Here is a 26,437-nt window from a genome sequence, read left to right on the forward strand (position 1 = left end):
TCTGCAGCTCTCTCATTTGTATTGTACACGCATGTCATTGCTATAAAGTCCTATCACTGTTACATTTAATTTCTTACAGCAAAGTCTTATTAATAAACCAGTGAAATTATGCTTTGTACAACTTAACGTATTATAATACAGCAATGACGTCGCTGATTATTGTGGTATTTATTTGGAACAATTGTGTATTATAAGCAATAATACAAACCTTACTGTAGATTATAAAACTATAATGAGGCAACCTGGAATTACTTCCCTTGGCCATCTCGTATTTCTACCCTGGGCTTAGAGAGGACATAGATCTACAAAGAAAGATTTAATAAAAGTTTTGGTCCCTGGGTTCTTTAACAAACAAGCAAAAGAGGCATTTGTCCCATCTGTCCCGGACCCACCAATGGATGTCCTTCGAAACCCCCCCCCCCCCCCCACCCCCGTCTGGTGAATTGCATGATCAAGGCAACCCCAAGGTTCCATGGGTGAAGTAAACTCAATATTAAACTAATAGTGCAAATTATACCCCTTACACAGCCCTCTCATTATCCATTGTTCTAAATGTAAACCTTCAGCAAGTCCTGACCATAATACCAATATAACAAAACCCCTCAGAGTCTCCACAAATTGTAAACCAGTAGGAAGCTCTCACCCTGCAGTTATTACTGTATCAGTGGGGATGTGCTGCTCTCTGTATTGAGGATATCGCAGCATATACTAGGATACAGTAGCAAGTTACCCCCCTTGGGGTTTATAAAGAGGTATCAGGTCTCACTAGTGTGATCTGTCCCATGAGCCCACTAAAATCTTAAAACGGCCCTAACCACAGGTTATAGGTTGTCCGATAACTGATCTCTAACCAGACAGTAAGTCTCCTCTAGTACACCAAGAGAAAGTAACATGACCTAGAAGAGGACGGTCCTATCGGACATCAGATGTGGCCCCTCCAGAATCTCCACTGTGACACTTCCACTGAGACCTGCAAATACCGTCCCACAGCGCTAAATAAATAAAACTAAATGATTAGACAAAGGAGATACTTTTATGTGACAGAATTGCACCAGACCTTTACAGTGAATGGACAGAATGAGGAGACAGCAATCAAGGAGGTAAGAGACAGCAGAAAACAATGAGAAAAGAGACACCCTGATGGAGCAGGAAGATAAAAGGAAAACACAGCAAAGAAAGGAGGGAGACGCAGAGAGGAAAGATAGAGAGACAGAGGTAGGATGAGAGTGAGGGAGCCTGAGAAAAAACAGCTCCAATGATATCTGGGAGATTGGTTTCAGACGAAAATGCTCTGGCTGCCAAGTCTATATCCCATGTAACTGGCGTGTACTCACTTAACATTCATCACTGCCTGAACTCTGAAACTTTATCAGCTCCGCAGCATGGCGCCATCTCTAGGCCCGGCCATTCTCAGCTCTCTGATAAAGCAGATAAACGTCTGATAGATTACAGCAGATTGTTACACTTCACGGGACACAATTACTAATACTAATAGTGAGCCCACGTTCTCCTCGAGCAGCAGGGAGAGGAGGGGGCGGAAGCAGGAGATTGGACAGGGGAGAGAATGAGTTAGTGCCTACACTGGGAGAAAGGGAAAAAAGAAAAATAGGAAGGTAGAAAAGGAGAACTTTGTGCCACGTATATAATGACATATTTATGAAGCAGAGGTGTAAGACAAGTTCAAAATGAGAATTAGAAACTACAGACAAATTATATATATATATATATATTTGCTCCTTCACTAGATATTGCTTGAGAACAGGTGCTAAAGTGGGATTAACCACCTATGGGCAGGAAGCAGGCGCTATGTATGCCAAATATAAACACCTTTCCTAAAATATCTCTACATTTGTTCAAATTACTTTATGAATGGATCCATCACCTATTTGTACATATAAAGAGTCTGTACAACAAGATTGAAAAGGCTGGTCTGCTGACATACAGATCAACCATTGGAAAATGATTTTCTCTCGTGTCGAATCAAACCTGAATCATCATCATTTATTTATCTAGCGCCACTAATTCCACAGCGCTGAACAGAGAACTCATTCACATCAGTCCCTGCCACATTGGAGCTTACAGTCTAAATTCCCTAATATAGACACACAGACACAGACATAGACATAGACAGACAGAGAGGGAGAGACTTGGGTCAATTTTGATAGCAGCCAATTAACCTACTAGTATGTTTTTGGAGTGTGGGAGGAAACCGGAGCACCCAGAGGAAACCCACGCAAACACAGGGAGAACATACAAACTCCACATAGATAAGGCCATGGTCAGGAATTAAACTCATGACACCAGCGCTGTGAGGCAGAAGTGCTAACCACTAGGCCACTGTGCGGCCTAACCAATTTTTATAGCGTAACAAATTCAACAGAGCTGTACAAATCAAACTTTGACCGGGTCAGGGCGCGCAGGGCAGCGAGGCCGGGGAGGGGGGGGTGGCCAGCCCAGGGCACGCAGGGCAGCGAGGCTGGGGGGCCAGCCCAGGGCACGCAGGGCAGCGAGGCCGGTGCGTGCAGGCAATTCTAACCACACAAGAGCTGTGCATGCTTCAATTGGCTAATGCCCAGTTTGTCCACACATATAGGTGGCCAAATTGAACGAGCTGTGTCTGACGCACAGGCCAGACTTTATTTGGCTCAGTTACACTGTAAACCTCCACAGTTGATATTATTAACAACAATATTATTACAGACGCACCCAATTCCAAAACAGTTTACATTTGTTAACAGTAACAGACAGTTCTTTATAGACAACCATAAAGTGAATACAAACATTCAAAAATAAAACCAAGAGCAGCAAAGTAGACACTTGAGTCCATAAAATCTGTTCTACATTAGATTAGTTCTCCCACTAGGAGCTCACACTCTACGGCTATAAACTAAATATTAATCCTCCAACACCCCCAGCAAAGTAACGACACTCCCTTAGATGGGAGTAGCGCAGTTTCTATGAGCCTTGCAACCATATACAACCCTTATCCCTATAAAGATGGAGTCAATAGACATCTGGGTGGGAACTTATTTTACAATCATTTAAGAAGGACTTGGTAACTCAGAATCATCATCATCACCATTTATTTACATAGCGCCACTGATTCCGCAGCACTGTACAGAGAACTCACTCAGTCCCTGCCCAATTGAAGCTTAACACACACACACAGACAGAGAGAGAGAGATTCTCTACGGTCAATTTTGATAACAGCCAATTAACCTATTAGTATGTTTTTGGAGTGTGGGAGGAAACCAGAGCACCTGGAGGAAACTCATGCAAACATAGGGAGAATATACAAACACCACACAGATAAGGTCATGGTCGGGAATTGAACTCATGATCCCAGTGCTGTAAGGCAGGAGTGCTAACCACTAGGCCACCATGCAGCCCATGCAGAATGAACCAAGGCAGTAAAAACAAAATAATAGTACAGCCCCCCACCCATCCCCCAAAGACACAATAATGTTATATATATATATATTTATTTATTTCTTGGTATTTGGCTACACAAGCTACATGAATATGTATATAAACATTGAGAATTTTTAAACATCATTCTAGAAAAAAAAAAAAAGAAAAAAAATGTCCAGAAACTGAATTTGTTTTTCGAACAAAGAGAAAAGGAAAACAAAACCGCTGCATATTTCTTAATTTATTGTTAACATTTTATCATGGGCTCCATGAATTATCAGAGTGGCTATTCTCTGTTCCTGGCATTTTGGTGGAGGGAGATAAGGTAAAAACAACAGCAGTACTGGAAGAGTGAGAACAGGCAGATAGATAACATTGATAGAACTCCTACACCAAACAGCCCCCACGCTTATCTTGGCTTTTTATCTTCCCTTCCCCTCCGACTCTCCCCCCCCCCCCCCTCCCCAGGAGCCTCATCAGGAGTGGACCAAAACCTTACAGCTGAACTTTACTCTGCTTTTGATACCGAGGTGCAAATAACATGTAATGATCGCCCTGTGATAAGTGCAAGATTAATTGTAATTGTGTTAGATAGTAACGAGTTTCCACGCTTTCCCTGAATGGTCTGTGCCCTGTGACTGGTACGCTGGAAACAAGGAGACTTTGGCACCCACAGGGTTAAACAGTGACACATCACCACCCATGAAAAGGAGCTGATCTGTATCTCCCAACATACTTAGCAAATCATGGATGACCAAGGTTGTAGTTACACAATATCTGACAGCGAGAGCGCTATTTCATTGTACACAGATATATTCCTGTAGGGATGCTCTGCCCAACAGAATATTTTTATTAAAGAGGAAACAACTTAAAAAGTAACTAAGGTTTAAAAGATTTCACCATGAAGATTAAATTTACCCCAACTTGTCCCTAATTTTTGCCCAGTAATATTTGTATTATGATCATGTCCAGTGGTCAGGTCATGTTGGGGGTGTAGTGTCCTATGTCTGTATAGAGTCATAGAATTGTATTATGATCATGTCCAGTGGTCAGGTCATGTTGGGGGTGTAGTGTCCTATGTCTGTATAGAGTCATAGAATTGTATTATGATCATGTCCAGTGGTCAGGTCATGTTGGGGGTGTAGTGTCCTATGTCTGTATACAGTGTAATAGAATTGTATTATAATCATGTCCAGTGGTCAGGTCATGTTGGGGGTGTAGTGTCCTATGTCTGTATAGAGTCATAGAATTGTATTATGATCATGTCCAGTGGTCAGGTCATGTTGGAGGTGTAGTGTCCTATGTCTGTATACAGTGTAAGAGAAGCATAATATAATTATCACCCACTTAGAGGTTTCTTACATTGTTTTTTTGTGTTTTGTTTCCCACTGCAGATCAGCAGGGATAACACTGAAAAACAAGCCATTGAATCCATGTCACAGTAGGTCCATTATTGATGGTTGTTTTTTAAAAACTACAAAAAGGTCAGATGTTGATCTGTGTGCACTTGGCACAGGGGACATAAAAAGATGGTGGCCTCACTAAAAGGTTTCCCCCTCTCCCACATAAACAAGCACACGTACAGATTTACATGTATTATTTACATGCAGACAGTTTGGCCCCAGCTCGGAGGTTACGCAAGGCATAGATACTGAACAATGAATTATATTCACAAAGAGGGTAACATTAGCTCCTGTGAGATATTATCACGTCACGTGGCGGTATTGGGTGGAAGAGGATTTATCAAGCAGTGAGGCCGGAGAGCTTGGTGATTCTGCCGGTGCTTATATGATATAATATCAATTTCCCACATCAAGCTGCGGCTCTCCAGATGCGGAGCTACAAGCTCCGGCATGCTTTGGTAGCCAAAAGCCAGCCGAGACGGTGTGCTGAGACTTGTAGTTTCAAAACACTTGGACAGCCACAGCGGAACACTTGAGAGATACTGATCCGTGTTTCAGTGTGGAAGGAGGGAGCGTGTTTAACACAGAGGGGCGAATCAGACTAGGACCCTGGAGATTTTCACGGTCACTAGACCCTCAGACCAGCACTGGTTCGAGTTTGTGGCCAAACATAAGATAGAGCAACAGAGAAGCATTAAAATGATTATAATCATCCAATATTAATGAAGTGCCAACAGGTTACACATTATTGTACTGAGTGCAAGTGGTTCACATGTATTGCAAACTAACAAAAAACTCAAGAGGGCACTTTAAACTTCCAGGACAGCACCTGTTTTAAACGCAAAATTTCCATACAGTTAAGAATAAAGCAATAGATCTCCGCGACTGTTTTCAGAAGCCATTGCCTGCTAAAGTATATACAAGGATTATACGTTTTATCTGAGGAATCTGCTACTCCTATCCATGGCTGCACACCGCTAACATCTTGTGATTATTTCTACTCTCTTGTTGCCCATAAATTATGGCGGATCATTAAAGTGTAGCCATCCCAGACACAGTAATGGGGCAGCTATTGTGCAGGGTTGGACCATATTCTTAGTTAATAGTCTGCATTATTGTGACGATTGCTTCAGCCTCCATTGTCTATCGTTGACATTGCGCTTTAACAGAACGTAAATAACGATCGTTTTGCAGAAAAATAAATATGCATGGATGTTTAGCTCAACATTTACAGAAATATAGGGAAAATACAAATTATTTATACAAATAATTTATGAATAAGTCATATGTGACAAGTAATGTATATATCTCTATTATAAACTATGCAATCTGGACGCTTGAATAACTGAATTTGTCAGTAATTTGGCCCCAAACACACTGGTACCAGATTTTCCATTCCCCTACAATTTCCAGGTCTCTTGAAGACCTCACATAAATGGTGATGATGGTCATCGCAAGGTCATGTCAATTTGTCTGCAAAGTTGGTCATCAATCGCTGCCTTTGTGCGGCTGCTTTTAGAGGAGAAACTGTCACTAAAGGCAGAGTCACTCCCTGTTCCCACTGTCCAAGCTGACCACATACTAGTAGTGGCAGTGCTGCAGGTTTGCCAGCTTCAAGGTGGCTCCATTAGCCTAAAGCCGGGTACACACTGCAGAAAATGTCTCACAATGAAACATCTGTAACGATTTCACCAAAGGCTTAAAATCCCGAAAAGCATGCAGATTCCTGTGTACACACCTACACGATTTACCTTCAGATCTGTGATCTCCATCTCTCAACCATCTACTGAAAAGATATCTGCCTACACTGTTGGTCGTGACTGCGTACACACTGCAGAATTTGTTCGATATCGCTGACCATGGTTTTTAGTCAATTAAAAAAAAACTATAGTGCGAAAACTATAGTACGATAAAATATGATCGTAGGAGCGCATACACTAATGCAATATCGGAGCGAACAGTCTTTTATCGTGTAATTGGCACACACAAGACAGAGGTTGAGCTCCAGCTCCGGAACCCAGTCCAATCCAGATCCTGCTCCAGCTGGGCTCTGGGGCTCAAGGACATGAAGGTGGCTCCTAAGCGACAGACGTTCCTACCACACACACGTTTCAATCCTGTTGCTTGGCCTGAGTGATGAGCGATTGTATCGCAGTCCAGTCTGGTGACACATGTAGACAATAAGACCTCCAATATGGGAGGGTATTGCCAGCATTCCTGTATGTACACAACATGCCTTAAAAAATCCAATAGGTCTCCCAATAAATCCAGAATCAATCCACTCTTTTCTTTCACCAAAGGTTACATATACATTGTATAAGCATATTTCCAAATGCAACATATAGCAGACATTATGCACCCAGCACCTACAGAGTCCCACTGCACAGCAGGATGGATCCAACCCAGCTTTTCACTGTAAACAGTGCTCTGTACTTCTAACCATAAAACTAAGCGATGGCTGTCAGGGACACTTGGGGAACTGAAGTAGGAACTTTACATAGATATTATGAATGACCAAGCTCTTCAGTGTATCTGAAAGATGAGACCATTGAGGTTTTAAAATCTCTGCTTGGGGATGTTGCAACTTTCAGTGATGATTCAGTGTGAATATAACCTCCACAACAGCCCATGTATTCGCCGCCGCTGTCCCAAGATACCACAATTGTCTGTGTGACCTCACACTACCGACTTCTTAAAGGAGCAACACCCCAAAGACACAAAATGATCCTATATAGAATAAACGATAATAATAGAGATGAAAATGAAGGTCCATACTGGGTATTCAAGGAGGCAGATTCAATTAGCCGCGATTGCTGTGCACTTTTTCCTGATACTACGGTAGAAATCTCTGCTCATTTTTCCTTGCGCAAAAAGATTTCTGCCGCAAGGTAACTCTATTGTCCCATGGATACTACAGAGACAAAGTTATATCACTAGTGGTCCACAAGCAATTTTACTTTGAGCTACTAGCCTTAACACTTTGACATTCCCTTCAGTAGTACAGTAAATTAAGTGTATATGGGTGAGATGATCAAGACAAGATCCGATTTCGTTGATATACAGTATACAGAATTATATATGTGATTCTTACAGTCATTATAGGGTTACCTGTATGTTTCTTTGGAAGGGAAATAAGTTAATGCGAGAGGAACGTGTAAGGAGAATGCAATGTGTGTATCAGCAGAAACAGCCACTAATGCTTATACCATTATTCACTGATAAGATTACACAGAAACCAAATGGACATTTACAACATGAAGACAAAAAACAATTTGCTTTCACTAGAAGGTCAGCTATCATGGAGCTAATTAATTATACTGGGGAACGCTGATTTCAGGTATGTGGGGGCAAAGACTAAAGCTGGCCAAGTTCAATGTGATCATTCAATCATATGGTTTTTGATTGAATTGATAAATAATGGGCATGTGTGGATGATAATCTATCCAACACAATGAAACGATCAATAATCCAACTGGATAACTCAGAAAAATGTCACCCAAATGGATGGGATTAAAGTTGATTAGAGTTTGTGCAATATAAATATATATATATAATAAAAGTGCTACAAATACTGATCATAAGTGTCTGACATTGTAAATGCACCGTAATTTATTTTTTTTTTACATACAATTCGATTCGCAATAATTGCATTGTAACGTGTGTGCCTCAATTGTATAATGAAGACAGTGGGCCTGATTCATTAAGGGTCTTAACCTAAGAAACTTCTTATTTCAGTCTCCTGGACAAAACCATGTTACAATGCAAGGGGTGCAAATTAGTTTTCTGTTTTGCACATAAGTTAAATACCGACTGTTTTTTCATTAACTGTCTGACTGAACTGGGCTTAATTAATTAATGCAAAAGGTTTTATTTTTGGTTATACTTTACATCAGTTAATAATGGCCAGGTTCGGTTGCTCAGAAGCCGGTGCTGAACCCAGGAGCAGAGAATGATCTCCGGGATTAAACGGGTCAGGCGGATAGAGAGATACACAGGATATCTTGGCCTAGATTAGGGCATATTAGAGGGTCAACAGCTGCAAGCAAACTGGTTTTCTAATAAATTAAAACATCAAACTTAACAGAAAAAGTAGCTGACTGGTCCCCAACCAGCCTCCTTACATAAATGTACACAAACCTCAACAAAGGCCATATGGGCAGCATGTGGCACAGTAGTTAGCATTGTAGTCTCACAGCACTGGAGTCACGAGTTCAATTGCCAATCAGGACTCAATCTGTGAGGAGTTCGTATGTTCTCCCTGTGTTAGCGTGGGTTTCTTCCGGGTGCTCCGGTTTCCTCCCACACTCCAAAAACATACTGGTAGGTTAATTGTCTGCTATCAAAATTGACCCTAGTCTCTCCCTCTCTGTCTGTCTCTGTGTGTGTGTGTGTGTGTCTATATTATGGAATTTAGACTGTAAGCTCCAATGGGCAGGGACTGATGTGAATGAGCTCTCTGTACAGCGCTGCGGAATTAGTGGCGCTATATAAAATGATGATGATGGATGAGGATGAAGGATGAGGATAAGGATGAGGATAAGGATGAGGATAAGGATAAGGATGAGGAGGAGGATGAGGATGAGGAGGATGATGAGGATGATGATGAGGATGAGGATGATGATGAGGATGATGATGAGGATGATGATGAGGATGATGATGAGGATGATGATGAGGATGATGTGTAGTATCGTGGTACTATATAATTAAAATAAAATAGACTCGTGCCAAGAGGGGCAGTTTCTAGGGGCGGTACTCTTTTCACGTAATTTTTTTTGTATAAATCATTAAACCCTGAACTCATTTAGGACTGAAATGATCATATCTGTATTTTTCACTTACACAGATTAGAGGTTTGTATAACGGAGTGCAGGAGGTGGTAAGTTAGGGGAGTCCAGGCGAGAGGTTGGGGTTAGGTCACAGGTTAGAGGCAGGATATATGCAAACACTGGGTAATAAATGTGGGGAAAATAAAAAAGTGTCACGTACAGCTGACAATGCTCACATGGCAAACGAAGATGGAGGTAGAGTAAGAACACAGGGACCCCTCAACTATCCATCACGGCGAGGGATGAATTGCAGTAGCAGATCGGTACACACATAATAAAAAGCTCTCCGATGTCTGACAGGCTGGAATCCCAATGGGATCACCAGACTTAAGCAACATTTACACACAATAATCATAAATCAATATGTATTAAATTACAAGGACCAATCTGTTTACTCAACTTGCAGTCCGCAATTATGACCACCGATGTACACTATAAAAATTCATATCAGGTTCTTCAAAAAGATTAAACCCAGGCATTCTGCTGCAAAATGGGCAACACAAGGTTACAACCAAGCAAATTAGCAGAGAGAGTATCCGATCTGTTCTACAGACAGTAAATAAGACTGCATATGGACAATTACACTTATTTTTCCTAATTGGCCAACACCAGTTTGCAGACAAGCAAAGGGAAGAGATAGGACACTTGGTGGTGGGGGGGGGGGGGGGGGGGATTTAAGTTCATTACAGGAAATGCACGGTTGCCCATTTTGCTCTGCAATCAAACAACAAACGGTGCTTTTTTATTTTATTATACTGTTGTTACAGTGTCAATGGCACAATCTGCATTATGAGTGCAGAGGATGGGGGTGGGTGAGTCATATAATACATGTGGATCAGGCAAAATGAAATAATAAAAAAAAATGTCCTTTTTATTTCACTCCCTTTCCTTACCTCTCTTAGAAAAACATAATTTATCTGTGCATTATCAAGAAAGCCAGACACTTTAATCAGTGAGCTATGAAGTCAGTGTTTCCAGCCTTATCTGGTGGAGGAGTGGAAATAAGAGTAGATAGGCAGCTCCCAGGCCGATCGCTGGTGGGGAATGTTAATGGGAGCAACAGCAAAGAGATTGGCTGCAGAAGCCTGCCTATCTTCACCATTATCAAGGCCTTATCAATTCAACCATCACAGCTCAGTAATGGGGCCAGTTCAACTTTCTGCGTTATCAGGGAGACTGATTCGAGCCAGAGGGACCTAGGCTGCAAGACAACCGGGAGAGTGAATAAGCATCTAGTGTATTTAGGAAGCTAGCAGATTACTTTATTCTCATTTTGTGTTGATCCTCTATGTTAACCCCACTCACTGCCAGTGGGAACCAGCAGCGTCAAAAAAGACCAGGGTTTATTAGTATTTTTATGGCTAAACGCAGCCAAGGCTACCGGCCTCTACATGACAGGGAGAGGTTATGAAACACAAACCAAAATAGAAAAGGTAGCAAGAACCTAGTCCAGGTGCTCACTACCTGTGCAACCAGATCCGTGTCATGGGGCAAAGGACGTCAGATACTGCGTGGGAACAGCAACACGGAAAGACGACATGGAGAACTAATCTGATATTAAACTCAAGGTTTCTGGTTGGTGGTTTGAGATTCACAAAACACATACAAAAATAAATAAATATTGCAATTGTTTTCGGTTCTAATGCAAATCACTTTAGCAGACGTTCACAAGTGGCTCCAGGGACACACAATGCAGGATATCTGTTAATATCATTTAAACGCATTGAGGCTCTGGTCCCAAAATGTCTCTGGCAAGATTTTTTATTTTTAGATTGGTGATGATTTGAGAACACTGGGCAAGATTTGCGCAGCTTATAGTGGACCTCTCCCCTACACACAAGGAAGGATGACATTTTCTGGGCTGATTAATAATTGGCCTACAAATTCATTAGGGAACTAAAGACATTAGTGAGACACCAGTTATATTACTTCCTGGTGAAATGATTGGCTACATGCTCAAGAACATTAAAAATGGCTGCTTCCTCCGGTGACGGACGTAAATACAGAATGTTAATCGATTGTGTATCGGCAGAAGTGTCAGATCTTATTTTGGTTTTAAACCTGTGGGTGGCGACTCATTCTGGGTTAGGGGTAACACCCAGGATCCTCTCTGCACATATTACGTAACACAAACTAAAATATGAATCATATCTTTGCCATAGATATATATTTCAAAATAATTAATGCTACATCATCATTATTATATACTTATTCAGAACGAAGGCACGGGTTCTAGAGCGGAATCCCAGATAGAGAAATCTAAGCAGAGAAGAAAAGTATGTTTAAGCTGCAAATCCCATAGCAAACAGTGGCAAAGATATCCAAGTGTCCTTTAGCAAGCCAACAATACTCAAAAAAAACCCTGAGATTTTCCCTCTAATTTGCATATTATGGTTTAACAGGAGGAGCTGAGATGTTAAAGGCCCTCACTAAACGTTCAGAGCAAAGCATTTATTTAAGAAAAAAATAAATAAAAGAAAGGCATCTATGTTGCAATGTAAGGGGTACAAATTAATTAATTTTGTTGCATGCAAGAAAAATACTGGCTCCTTACATACCACACACAGATAGTGGTCAGACTTCTTTTTACAATGCAATTTAGAGTTGAGCCAGGACATGCCTCCCCCCTCTATAATTTAGCTCATGCAAGTGATTTTTCTTTGTCCTGCAATTAGGTTTACACTTCGGCAGGTCAGATGGTACAGATTTGGCGAGTATTGCTACATTGCTAATATACAGCATTTGTTCACTTGTGCCCCCAGCCTAAATGTAACATGTCAAACTGATTTTTCAGACTCAATTGGAACGAACACTGAGGACACGGAGTAGAGAAACGCAACACAGAATATGGACCTACCAAGAGAGTTCACTATCCAAATTTGGTGCCAAAGATGGGAATCGAAAGGTCACAAGAACAAACCAGATCTCCAGCAACTCCGAGGGTACAAGATCCTGAACAAATATATTCTGTGGTGTTGTCACCATCTCTCATCTACGAGCCTAGCGCCGAGCAACAGAACGTACGACCAATGCTGTGGTCTCTATCTTCAGACATGGCATGGTAAAAATACCGGGAAAGACTGGCTGAGAAGTAGGAGCCCCCGAAGAAGATGGTACTCGGTGGCACTGAATGCTTTCTATGTGAGCTACAAATATCTTTCCCTGTGCCACCGGTAAATCAGACAATGTATTCTTATTTATGGTAAACCGATAATGTGCATTGTTTAAAAAACACATCCTTTCAGTGTCGGATGCAGCTGACAATGAGGGATATATAAAGACAAAGCAGGTAACCGCACCAACCCCCTCACACTCACTAGCCCCTACCAGATAAGTGAGTGGTTGGCATTAATCATGGCCAGGCAGTGACCTAGCAGAGTGGAGCCCTTGTGTCTTTGGCTCTATTCTCCGTTTGTTATTATAGCTGAATCCTTCTCCCGTCTGCTAGCTGGAGATAAGGGTCCTTTATCTGCCGGAGAGATCTTTATCTGAGTGCAGATCAGCCCATACAACTTATCTGAAATTTACATCTAGTCAAGAGCCTGAGAAGAGAGGAAAAACAGGCCGGCCAACTCCTGCCAACAGACCTGACTTCACGTTTCCTTTTCTCGTTTGTTTAGTTGATTGGAAATGTTCAGCTTCAGTTGGCAAACTGTGTTTCTTGGGGTTGACTTGAACTCTAGACAGTCAGACGTACAAGACAGAATTCATTTTTAGAGGGACACTAAACCCAGTTATTCTTGTGTTTTTTTTTGTCTTTTAAGCTTGTACATAATAAACAGTCTACCATAAATGCTCCATTCCATTGGAATCCATGGTCTATATTACATTATAACTTAGCCAAGGAACTAATATGCAGATCCAGCATGTACAGAAATGCATAATCCGGGCAGGGGGGGGAGAAATATTAGGAACTACACGTACATACGGTATACGGTGCATCATAACTGTCTCATTTATAAAATACCAATACGGGGAGATAAAATATAGATTAAATAACGTATAGGAAGTGACAGGTCTGCTCACAAGAGCTTGCAATCAAAGAGAAATATTAAAGCCCCAACTTGTAGCAAATGGCACTCCTGTCCACAGAGTTCTACTAAAGGGGGCTGGACGGATTGTGACCACATTAGGGGCACAATACGGCAGCCAGCCTCAGGTGAGGAGTCAGGAACGGAAGGTACAGGTGAATGGAAAGCATGGCTGATGCACCTACATGACCCCCCTCCCACCCCTACATCTCTACTATGCAGCATCCAAAGAGTTAATTTACTGGAATATACCAACAAGAAAATAAGAGAACAAAATCCTAGACTGTTCCTTCCAAGGGACAAGGGGGAGAGGAGGATTACATTACCGTGGCATTCACACATACCGCACACACGGTTAACATGAGGGCCAAAGAGTGGCATGCAGGTGAATGTACTAGAATATCAGGTATACATCATTCCGCCTGCCACTATCAGCCAGCAAGATCTCCAAACACATTGCACAAGAGACAGTAAAGGAAGCAGGAAGGTGTATACAGTAGAGATGGAGAGATATCAACACTGACACTATCATTTAATCCTTCGATTGTAAGATACAGTGAGCAGGGCCCTCCCACCTTCTATGTCATACTCGCATACACACACACACACACATATATATATATATATATATATATATATATATATATATATATATATATATATATATATATATATATATATATATATATATATATTTATTTAGTTACTCACATTGGACCACATTTACAGTTAGGTGCAAATAATAAAAAAAGGAATAAATTTGCACACTGACAAAACCATGTTGCACTGCAGAGGGGGGTAACTTTAAAGTAGGCGGACAAATTTAGGGGTATATTTACTAAACTGCGGGTTTGAAAAAGTGGAGAAGTTGCCTATAGCAACCAATCAGATTCTAGTTAGCATTTTTTTAATACATTCTAAAAAAAATAACAGCAAGAATCTGATTGGTTGCTATAGGCAACATCTCCACTTTTTCAAACCCGCAGTTTAGTAAATATACTCCATAGAGTTTTCAGAGGGAGTGTCCTAGTTCAACTCTAAATTGCAGTGTAAAAATAAAGCTGCCCAGGTACTTGTGTGCAATATAACAGAGCACCCAGCGTTTCCCCCGCATGCAAAATAAATAAATACATGTGCAACCCTTGCATTACAACATGGTTTGTCCATAAACAAATCTGCACTTTTTTTTCTTAACTCTTAAATCAGGCATGTTTGTCCCCAATTGTAAAGCGCTACAGAATTTGCTGGCGCTATATAAACAAATGATAATGATGATGTATTACGGTTGTATGGGTGGACCCCTGGTCAGATGGTATATTTGACCAAATCTTAACACAACTTCTGGAGAGCACAAACCTAAACTATTTATTTGCCAAGATTTAAAGATTAGACAATAAATAAAGAAGAAACAAAACAGTGAAAGTGGCGAGTGCAGGAGTGTCTCCGTAGTCAGCGACACCTCCATCACCAGGAATCACAGCCAAGTGTTTCCTGTATCCCCCCCTTTTCCCTGCAGACGTCTTTTACATCAGAGATGTTCTCAGGTCTTCTTGCAGGTGCTACATGTTTTTCCAGAGGGGACGGTAATGGCCATTCCAAAATCTGAATATTTCATACCTGTAGTTCACGGATCTTTTTTTTTTTTTTTTAACATCATCTTCAATTTCTTCTCTGACAATAGCTTCAGTTGAATCCATTATTCCTTCCACCCGGCAAATATTTTCTGTGCCACTGGCTGCTACTCACCAAAAAAATAATAATAGATTCGCCCCAATGTTTAGCACTTAGCAACGTTTTCTTTTCTTCCAATGCTTCAACCTCCTTTTCACAAATGCAGCATTCGCATCATTGACTACTCTCCTGGATTGGCCATGAAGCTCCCAGCTTATGGGGATTGTTCCCGGAGGAGCAGGCCCTCTCCTAGATCCTGTGCAGAGGGGTGGCTTCATGACGCAATTTGAGTCATTAAGCCCTGCCCCTGCCGCGCAACGCCACAAATCGTGTTAAGGGACGGGGTTACGGCAACACACCCCTTCCCACACAACCTGCCCTCTGAAATTAAAATTTGTCAGGTATGATCATCTGTGGCTGCAGCCAAAACGCTTCCTTGCGGATAATTTTTGTGTAAGAAACACTGCACTGTGGACTGTGGCTCCGGTATGTGGACCTTTAACCTTTCTACAAGTTGTGGCTCCTACTATGTATAATCGGGAGAGTTTACAAGCAGTTCTTTTAATGTGTGTTAATGAATCTACTGTGAGGGAGCCCAAACTTGTGCACATTCCATATGAACGGTTTCATTTTTTCAATCTGTAAATTCAGGAAATAAACAGTGCAGGAATATGTCATGTTTAAGTGTGCACTATGTAGAGGGTGATCTCTACTCAGTAAGAGATACAGTGAAACAAGCAATAGGACCAGGGATAAACTTGGTCACACAAATGTCTGTCTGTCTATCTACATATATTTCACCCATCACTAGTCTTGGAAGAGATATAGGTGGGCCCGATAAAATATTTTCGCAGTATTGGGTCTATGCTAGCAAGACACCACAGACTCAAATAACCCAACAATATTGCTTTTAGAATTCTAAGCAATTTTGTCATCTTCAACTCTAGATACATTTTTCAAATGGCCCAGTAACCAGCAGATAGTGGGAAATGAACTAAAATTAATGAGAGTGCAGCCTATCCCTTCACTAAGAACCAGTGACATCACTGAGAGTGCAGCCTATCCAGTCACTAGGAACCAGTGACATCACTGAGAGTGCAGCCTATCCAGTCACTAGGAACCAGTGACATCACTGAGAGTGCAGCCTATCCAGTCACTAGGAACCAGTGACATCACTGAGAGTGCAGCCTCTCCAGTCACTAGGAACCAGTGACATCACTGAGAGTGCAGCCTCTCCAGTCACTAGGAACCAGTGACATCACTGAGAGTGCAGCCTCTCCAGTCACTAGGAACCAGTGACATCACTGAGAGTGCAGCCTCTCCAGTCACTAGGAGCCAGTGACATCACTGAGAGTGCAACCTATCCAATCACTAGGAACCAGTGACATCACTGAGAGTGCAGCCTATCCCTTCACTAGGGATAGTGAAGGGATAGGCTGTTTGGAACTGTTCTGCCACAAACCAGTAGCACCTTTAAAGTGTAATACTATTTTTTTTCACTTGCCATATTCTGCAATAAAAAAAATTGTACTTTTTTCCTGCAATAAAACTATTGCATGAACACTGTGTGGTTTATTCTGGGTATTTTACAAATATTAGTTAATAAAGGTTAATAAGACTTTATAACTTTAATAGTTTATAAAGGTTAAAGTTTACAAAGGATAAATATGAATAGATTCCCAATATAGATGCAAAGGGTAATAACAAACGTGCTTTATACAAGTGTAATGGTCTGCAGCTAGACAGGTGCAATACACATCTATACAAAACACAAGTCAATGATGTGTGGATACCCTCCACATGGGACGGATACAGGCATCACAAATTTACATACACACGCCCCCAACAGAGCCCCAGGTCGAGGAAGTATCGGAGGATTGTCGTGGATCGGTCGGAAATTTATACACACTACACAACGGAAAGGAGACTGGAACGAAAATATTGAACGGTACGACCAACCAAATGAGGCGACAATCATCCATTTGGGCAGACTTTCGACCATCGTGTCACTAAACACACTGATCCGACTTTCGAACGAGCGGTCGTATGTTGGCTAGTTGAGCCGATTATTGGACAAAAACCCTGTATTGTGTACCCAGCTTGAGAATGCAGCCAATCCCTTCACTAGGAACCAGTGACATCACTGAGAATGCAGCCTATCCCTTCACTAGGAACCAGTGACATCACTGAGAGTGCAGCCTATCCCTTCACTAGGAATTAGTGATAATACAGACACATGGGGTGGGTCTGAACTGCCAAGATGAAAATTGGTTCAGCCCACAAAATAGTATAGTCCACTCTATGGCTGTTTTGCCCTTAAATACAAGGCTGTCTTAAATTTAGCTGTTAAGGTTGCTGAATATAGACGATTTGCAGAAATCGCAGTTTAATACATTTACCCTTCAGGCTTCAAAACTTGTTGGGAGAGAAGGACGAAAGAATTACATAGCAGAAGATTTGCAAAGGGTGCCTGAATTGGGAGATAACATCTCCACATCTTTCCTCAGCTGGAATAATTTATTAAAGTGCAGCTTGACCTCAGGTTTCAATCCAGCTCTGGAACTTTGTCCAGAAGATTTACCTTTGAATGGGTTAATGTTAAAACGCACAGATAAGTTGATAATATAGAAAGGTTTCACTCCCCGACTGCAATCTCCAGTCGATCAGATCAGAGAACGTAATCTGTTGCATCTCAACAAAAAACAGAAAAAAAACAACCTTCCAACACAAAGTTTCCTACCAGGCTCTCAGCCGACCAACAGCATATTTAGGTGCCATCATAGGGAGCAGATGACAGCACTTACATACACAAGCATATATATTCTCCATGCATGGAATCTCATTCATTGTTATTGATATAGCGCCAGCGTAATAAAACTGGGTATTAACAAGTAGACATAGGTAAGAGAGCCGTATTGATATGTTTACAATATATTCATAAAAGGATAATGCCAAAAATACCAAAAAAATCTAAGATTAGCTAGATCTCTGGATGATATCAAACACTGACATTGTTAAACCCCCAGCTGAAATATTTCAACCCCCCCCTATATATATTCAATGTGGTATTTCCCAGGCAACTTTGTAGGAATATATGCATTCACTGTACTCAGCAGGGTCCTGGTACTCTCACATAGCCGGAACCGCTGCCGCACGGGTGTCTATGGAACAGGATCACAGATTATACATCCTGTTTCTATAACCACTCTCTGCTTTTCAGTCATGTATTTATAGCATTGATTCTTCCCCCCCCCCCGTTGCGCCCTCTGAATTAGATACATTTTATACAGAGAGCAGCTCTGTGTCGTATGACAGGCAACAGAAACAAAGTTCAACTCTGCCCGATGTTATAAAGACATCGCTGAAAAGTTAGCAGGATGCCAAAAAAGATGATGTAAACTAGTAAAGGCTGCAGGAGAGCACATACAAGCCAAAGAATGAATGGTTTCTAAAAGACAGAAGACCTTTTTTAAAGTCACACTACCAGCGACTGTAAAACGTTACTGACCTACCTCTTACCCTCTAGCGTGTGGAGCACATTAGAAACATATTATGATAGGCGACAGCAGAGCTATAGTGTATGTTGAAAATGCGAAGTCACACAAACTCTCCTGTTTTACTTAAACAGATATAATATAATAAAAACCTGACACACAGGACTTCTGGGATTCACCCATCATGGATACTTTACATTCATGGAGCTCAGCCAACCGTGCACACAAAGGGTTAACCTCCAAATCCCCCAGATTTATTTCAGATCAAGTTAGAGTGCGGACGGCCCTTTTGTTGGATGTAATTAATTCTTCTCATTTGATGATCATGAGATTTATCTATTTATACCTAAAGAGGATCAGGCGGAGTCGCACATTTACAGGATTTTTTTTTTGCCACAAAGTCTCAATCCAGCTAAAAAACCAAAACATTTATATATATTTTAAGGTGACGGTTTTCTCTCATAATTCTTCTCACACACAGCAATCTGGTTGTCAGCACAAGTTCTGAAAAGCCCAGATCAGCGAGGGGCCAAATTGTACCCATTCAGTTGTTCAGTGCAGTCACAGAATGCACTCCAGTCATAGGCCTTGTGGGCAGCACAGTGGCTCGGTGGTCAGCACTTCTGCCTCACAGCACTGGGGTCGTTCGTTTGATTCCCGACCACTATCTGTGAGGAGTTTGTATGTTGTCCCCGTGTTTGCGTGGGTTTCCTCCGGGTGCTCCGGTTTCCTCCCACACTCCAAAAACACACTGGTAGGTTAATTGGCTGCTATCTAATTGACCCTAGTCTCTCTGTCTGTGTGTGTGTTTGGAGATTTAGATTGTAAGCTCAATGGGGCAGGGACTGATGTGAGTTCTCCGTACAGCGCTGCGGAATTAGTAGCGCTATATAAATAGCTCATGATGATGATAGGCCTTGGTATCTGCAGGTCAGAGGTAAGCCAGTCCGGGCCCATCCTGGGCTACCTTGGGTTGATCACTGGGCTGCCTGCATTTTTTCCCCCATTAAAATAGGCTGCCGAGTCGAGTCTTGGCCCCCGGGCTAAAATTTGCCAGCAGGTCCATCAATCGCCGTACACATAATACCAAATGCTATCAATTTAACAAACAAATTAACTACCATTAGTGCCCAGCATCAGGCCCCTTACCCACTAGTGTTTTGTTACAGGTATGGGATTGAACATATTTGTTCCAGTGACCCCCTACGCACTTTTGGTTACAGTTGGGAGCATTTACAACAGTATTAGAACAGACTGATGCTGGACTGCATAGGGCCCAGCTGGATGAACCTATGAATAGTTTCTTGCCATAGCCAAGCTGTGGGACCAGAGTCCAACAACAAGCCAGAGGCATTGCTACGGGTTTGCCTGCTCACAGCTCTGTACCATGAGGATGTAATATATTCTCTAATCTTGAATTTAACAAAACTAACATTCAAATCTGTGATTTTCTAAATTACTTGCTGGTTGCATTAGTCATGTAGTTTGTCTATCTTTTCAACAAGACAGGATAAAAGGTAACAACCCCCTGTTGTATGTTCAGGCTAAAAAACTGTTGGTCACCCACAGAAGGATTAATTAGCACGGGACTTCCTTTTTTACATAACCATATTTCCTCCAACATATGCCTACTGCTTCAGAAATCAATACATTTCCAAAACAAACATCAGTACATCTGCAATGATAAACATCGCCACTAATTGAAATAAATTTATACAAAAGGTAATTTATAAGTGATGCAGCCACATGTATGTTTTCCCCGTGTTTGTGTTGGTTTCCTCCCACAGTCCAAAAACATACTGGTAGGTTAACTAGCTTCATTCAAAAATGGATCCTAGTTTGTGTGGTTGGGAATTTAGAACGTAAGCTCCTATAGTCTAGGGGGCGTGACTGGAGGGGGCCAATCGCATCATTTTGGCCCCGCCCCCCCGCGAAAACGTAATTCACGTCGCGGGGGGGGGGGGGGGGGGGGGGTTTGGGCAAAATGACCCGATTGGCCTCGTCCCGCCCCCTCCAAAATGGCGTGATTCACCAAGAATCGCGTCAAATTACGCGATTCTCGGTGAGATTGGGATGCAAGCGAATTTCGGGAGTCTCCCGGACTTTCCGGGAGAGTTGGCATGTATGGTCTAGGGACTGTGCATTAATATGATTGGCACTATATAAATATAAAAAAAAGTTACATATACATGTGGAGCAGATCCACGAGGACAACCCTAGTGGTTCGGAAGAGAACTCTTAACCAGCCAGATGTTTTATCCAGCTGAATTTACCATCAATCCCCATTATAATTAAGTCAGTTAGACTAAATGGACAATATATTCACACTGTGCATGGGCTTTGTGATGACCAGAGATTAACTATGAGAGGGTCAAACCCTGGCACTCACATAGCACTCTCCGTGACACCGGACTCATCATTTGGCCAACAGATGGTACCTGGCAGGAGCGCCCAAAGAGGCTGCAACATACCTGTTTGGCTTCCTTTAGTAAGAATCCCGACCTTATCACACTGGAGATCAGTATTGTATTTCAGCAGCTAAGTCTTTCAAACACAGGAACAGCAGACAGCATGGCTGCCCCTCCGCCCTGGCACAACAAACGCGTGGGAGGCTCATTAACCCCTTGCCCTCCATCACAAACGTTTGTGTGAGCTCTGCGTTAGCCAATAGCAAACCGTGTTCTAGTACAAGGGCTTATTATTACTAACCAAATCACCACCTCGGTAAATCATAGGTGTGAAATGAAAGACTGTTTTGCCGTTCTTTTAACGGTTTTGTTAGCCCTTTCCGGCATTAGCAAAAGGGGTTAAAGGTGGAGGAAGTTGGTAAGAGGAAATGGAATAGGAAATGGCTTGAGGGATTTGGAAAGAGAGAAAAGGGGACAGAAGGAGAGAAAGAATCAGATTTATCAATGTAATAATCGCTTCTGGAAAAACCCAGACAGGTAGATAGAACTTCAGGATTGCAATTACTTCCCCCGTCAGATAAACCAGTTTTATCAGGCAGTTATTCCTGCCATCCCTAAATCGGCTCCTTATCGCCAGCCTAGATCTCTGCAGAGCAAACAAGGCAGAAGGTGCCCAGAGAACACCGACAAAGTTCTGGGAGAAACAGGTCACCCCCCCCCCCCCCCCCCCCACCCCATCTAACCCAGCCAAATATCACACAGCTGCCACCAAACCTCCATTATCAGGACCGATTAGCTAAATAAAATTATTACAAAATGCAATCTAATCCCATTTCACCATCTGCTCCTGGAAAAAAAAAATATAGGAGTCCGGTTTATTTTGCATTTAGATTTTAATCTTCTTTCAGAATCATCAGAAAAAAAACCACACACATGTCTGCTGGCTGCAGAGTAATATCTAGTGTGGGGAAGATAAGATCGCAGCAGCTGCGAGATCTCAGAAGAAATACTTTGTAACACACGTGATCCTTTTAATACAATGAATGTGAGAGTCACAGGAGATAAGATCTGCATTCAGGCCTGTCCCGACACACTGATTGTATCAGGATGTGACTGCATAATGGAATATTTTAAGCTTATCTGGCTGCTGATCTCAGCTCTTGCTGTTATCCTGTGCAGCATCTGGGTGGGAGCTGGGGCCTCCGAAAACGCAGAAGCAGCTTCTCACCTTTCACATCAGCCCCCCATCCCCCCTTCCTATCAAAATAATCTGCATAACAGCAAGCGGAGTAATGAGCTCCTGGACTCTCCATCTCCTCCATGTATCTGGGCTGGGGAGATAAGGTTACATGTGACTGTATGTATATGCAATATTCCTGGTGCTCGCTAGCTCCTTGGTGTAGTGTCCAAAAGGAAAATATGAAAACCTGCCCCCATCTCAGATTCTGATGTATTGCAGACATAGACCCAAAAAGAAGCCCTATGTAGCTGAGGCGGCAGACCTGGCTTGCTGGTGTTATAGGCTCTCTTACACAGAATCTTATACAGAATAAGATGTAAAGGACAATCATCATCATCTATTTATATAGCACCAGCACATTCTGTAGTGTTTTACAATGAAAATGTGGGAGCATGGTGGGTCAGTGGTTAGCACTTCTGCCTCACAGCGCTGTGGACACGAGTTAATTTCCTGACCATGGCCTTATCTGTGAGGAGTTTGTATGTTCTCCCCGTGTCTGCGTGGGTTTCCTCCAGGTGCTCCGGTTTACTCCCACACTCCAAAAACATACTGGTAGGTTAATTGGCTATCATCAAAATTGACCCTAGTGTGTGTTTGTGTGTGTGTGTTACAGAATTTGGACTGTAAGCTCCAATGGGGCAGGGACTGATGTGAGCGAGTTCTCTGTACAGCGCTGCGGAATCAGTAGTGCTATATAAATAAATGGTGATGATGATAGTGATGATGTTAGAGCACCAAGAGGTTAATTGAGGCTCTATGGGACAGAAATGTAAAACAAGTACCAAACTTGAACACTAAAAACCCTCTTTTAATAAATGCAAATTACAAGGCACCCTTCTGAATTCTAGCTGTTGCCAGTTGATGATTGTTACATGTAGTCCAGGGTATCTGCTTTACGGCAGGTGAATCCTGCCCACTAAACACATGTTGTTAGGAGGAGGATATACTGGAGACATAGTGGTCTAATATCAGCCTGTGTGTCATTACAGAAGGGATACGGCCTCTCGGTCCAGGGGACCAAAGTAGCCAATGATCCTGCTTGCCCAGCACTCACATCGATGGGCAGGATCTGCCCCTTGTGCAGCCCAGCTAACACTCAGAGCATTGCTATGCTGCCCCGTCGTCGTCATGACGGTTATTGAGCAAAATGGCCAAGGGCAAGGTCTTCTTAGCTTTCACCATGGGCCACTTCCTGTCGTTTTATAGCGCATGGCAATCCAATTAGCGGCCCATGAGTCAGATGTTGCCTTCCGATGCTTTTTGTGGCCCCGACCTCTGTACGATTTCAGGGAAGGTAATGCAGACTCACAGAAAGTCCTGGGAGGGCCACAAAAAGACCATAAGCCAGCCCTGTTCTAGAATATAAATGGGACTATTCATTCAGAAAGATGAATGAAAAATAATTGATGGAGATTTACATACGATAACAAAACCAGACATGATCAACTGAACCATACAGGCGACCTCAGCCATCACCATGGCCATATTTTTAAAGCCAAGGGTCAGTTAACAACTAAATTGTCTTCTAAAAGCCTAATGGGGATTTCCACAAGAGTGTGCCAGATCCATAATCCTGCATGACCCCTGGAAAAATCACACTCCAGTATCCCTCATATAAAGCAGAACATATAGTCTAACCACAGGAAACTAACCAGGGGGCTGATGTGCATAATTAGGGACTTCTGTATACATTAAAAAGAGCCCATGACCTGTACACAGCCACTTTATGGGATGACCAATATTCAGCCAATCATATCGTTAGACACTTGACATCCCTGATGTCATGGCTTTCTAGTGACTCGATAGGCTGCAATTATCTAAATACTGGTTCAACCCACAAAATGACTGCCTCCACTATAAAGAATCAGCTTGGCATTCTGCGGGCTTCTCCACATTGCCATAGGTCAAAATTTTAAACCACTAGAGCTAAAACCATAAATACAGGCTTTCAGGATCTCCTGCAGGGAGGAAGATATAATCCTCGGCGTAGTATTGGTGGACCTTCCAGAAAAACTGTTGGTGAATCTAAGGACTGAGTATGGTAACCTCTGTGTTTTCCAAATATAACTACATTGGATATGTCTTAAAATTCTTACAATGATTAAGGTCTAAAAAGGAACCGCAACTATTCTCTCCAGCCTGAACTCACAGGGTAATGAAATAAAATTACAGAACACCACATGATAAAGAACCAACACATGACTTGGAGCAGATGATAGTTTATAACATCTCACAAGAGTTCACAGACGGCCCTCTGGGTGCGAATATGGAAGTCCAATGTTTAGGGAAACTGTTGGAAGGCTTATCTAACAAACTGCGCAAGAAGGACTCGTTCCAGCTTCTCCTAGGCACACAGATCACACAAAAACAAATGAAGCAAACAAAAGTAAACCTTAGCTGAAAAGAAGCCCGCCTTTTACTGTTCCTTCTACATTTACAAATGATAAGCAGTGTATATTTGACAATGGGCCAGCAGTGTGTATATAATAGAAAATGAAACTTTCAAGACAGGTCTTTCTTTTTGGTGGTTTCAAAGAAAGACACAACAAGCGTACTTGGGAAGTGTTAGGACCCACAGACATCTTAATGCCGCAGGATAACTCAACCAAGAGGCCCTAATCACCAGGGGTGGACAATACTAAATTTCAGGGGCCAGGAGGAGCATCCATTGACACAGATAGAAAGGACTACCAACATTTAGGCACCAGTAGTATATATATTTTTGGGTCGCATTGAAAACCTGGCTCCTGGCATTTGTCCAGCACTGTATTAAAAAAAAACTAAAAAACAAAAACAAAACAAACAAACATTAAATGAGTAAAAAAAAATAAAAAATGTAAATTGAGATTTCAGGACTATCCAATCAAAGAAACATATATTGAAAATTACTACTGAATAGAATGGTGTGCAACCTGTTTAGAAAGCTTTGGATAATATGTGCACAGCCCTCTAGAGGTGAAAAGTTTGTTACTATGACAAAACCTTTGCATACACTTTGGAAAGGAGAAGGAAGAATAAAAAGTGGAGACAACATTGCAGCATGCTAGGAGTTAAACATTACTATTAATGGACTAGGCCACGAAGATTTAGGGAGAGCGGAGTAAAAGAAATGACAAACGGTCCATTCATTCTTGATATTAGATCCTGCGCTTTCATCTAAATCGCCATGCAATTGAGAACATATATTACATACACAGCCCTTTCCAGGTCCGCCATCTTGACACCCTACAATGCCAAGTAAGAGAAGATAAGATCAAGGTCTGCAACTGTCAGAACAATTGGATACGGTCTAAATTAATACTTCACGGCACCAAAAGCCTAAACCAATAACTGGCTTTAATATGTAAATCGTAAGATTTTATTTTTTCCTTAAGGGGCAAACTTTGTTCACTGCCATTTATTACATAAAAGACCATCAGGTAGCGGGTAAGCCGTGTTTCTCTAGATGCAGATAAGCCCTCCGAGTATGCTCTAACAGGTGGGAGATATATGGAAGTCCGCAATAGTTAAAGGCATTCTGGGAGCTGTAGTTCAACAAACAGTTGCTTAATATTCACTTAAAATGTGAAAATATAAAACCAGTCAGACAAGGACAATGTGGTAACATAATATTATTATTATTATTGATAGTAACAACAAAAATAATAAAAGGATATAACAAAATCAAACAAAAAACACTATACATTTTGCATTTAAGTCCCAACCTAACTATAAAGGTCACCCCGGAGCCCAAATTGCAATGGACAGATTAAGCAGTGAAGACACCAACAGCCCTAAAACAACTGTCTCTATACCAATTATCCTGTATACATTCTGTCACACACCTGAATTGTAAACGATCTGTTGCAAAACATTACCGTTTCCCCCTCAGAGGTGAGACAGAACACAGAGTGTGTATACTCTAGTGCTAGGTACATTTCTATTATATCTGAAGCTGTGGGATAACACCACCA

The 26,437-nt window shown here is 41.9% G+C and overlaps 1 protein-coding gene across 3 annotated transcripts in view; it reads right to left on the bottom strand.

The window, feature by feature from the left end:
• The window catches only part of ZFPM1 (zinc finger protein, FOG family member 1), a 110,898-nt gene that overhangs the window by 54,369 nt on the left and 30,092 nt on the right, over positions 1-26,437 (bottom strand). The window lies entirely within an intron of this gene.

Source organism: Mixophyes fleayi, chromosome 10 (assembly GCF_038048845.1).
Source record: "Mixophyes fleayi isolate aMixFle1 chromosome 10, aMixFle1.hap1, whole genome shotgun sequence".
In the NCBI taxonomy this organism is placed as follows: domain Eukaryota; kingdom Metazoa; phylum Chordata; class Amphibia; order Anura; family Limnodynastidae; genus Mixophyes; species Mixophyes fleayi.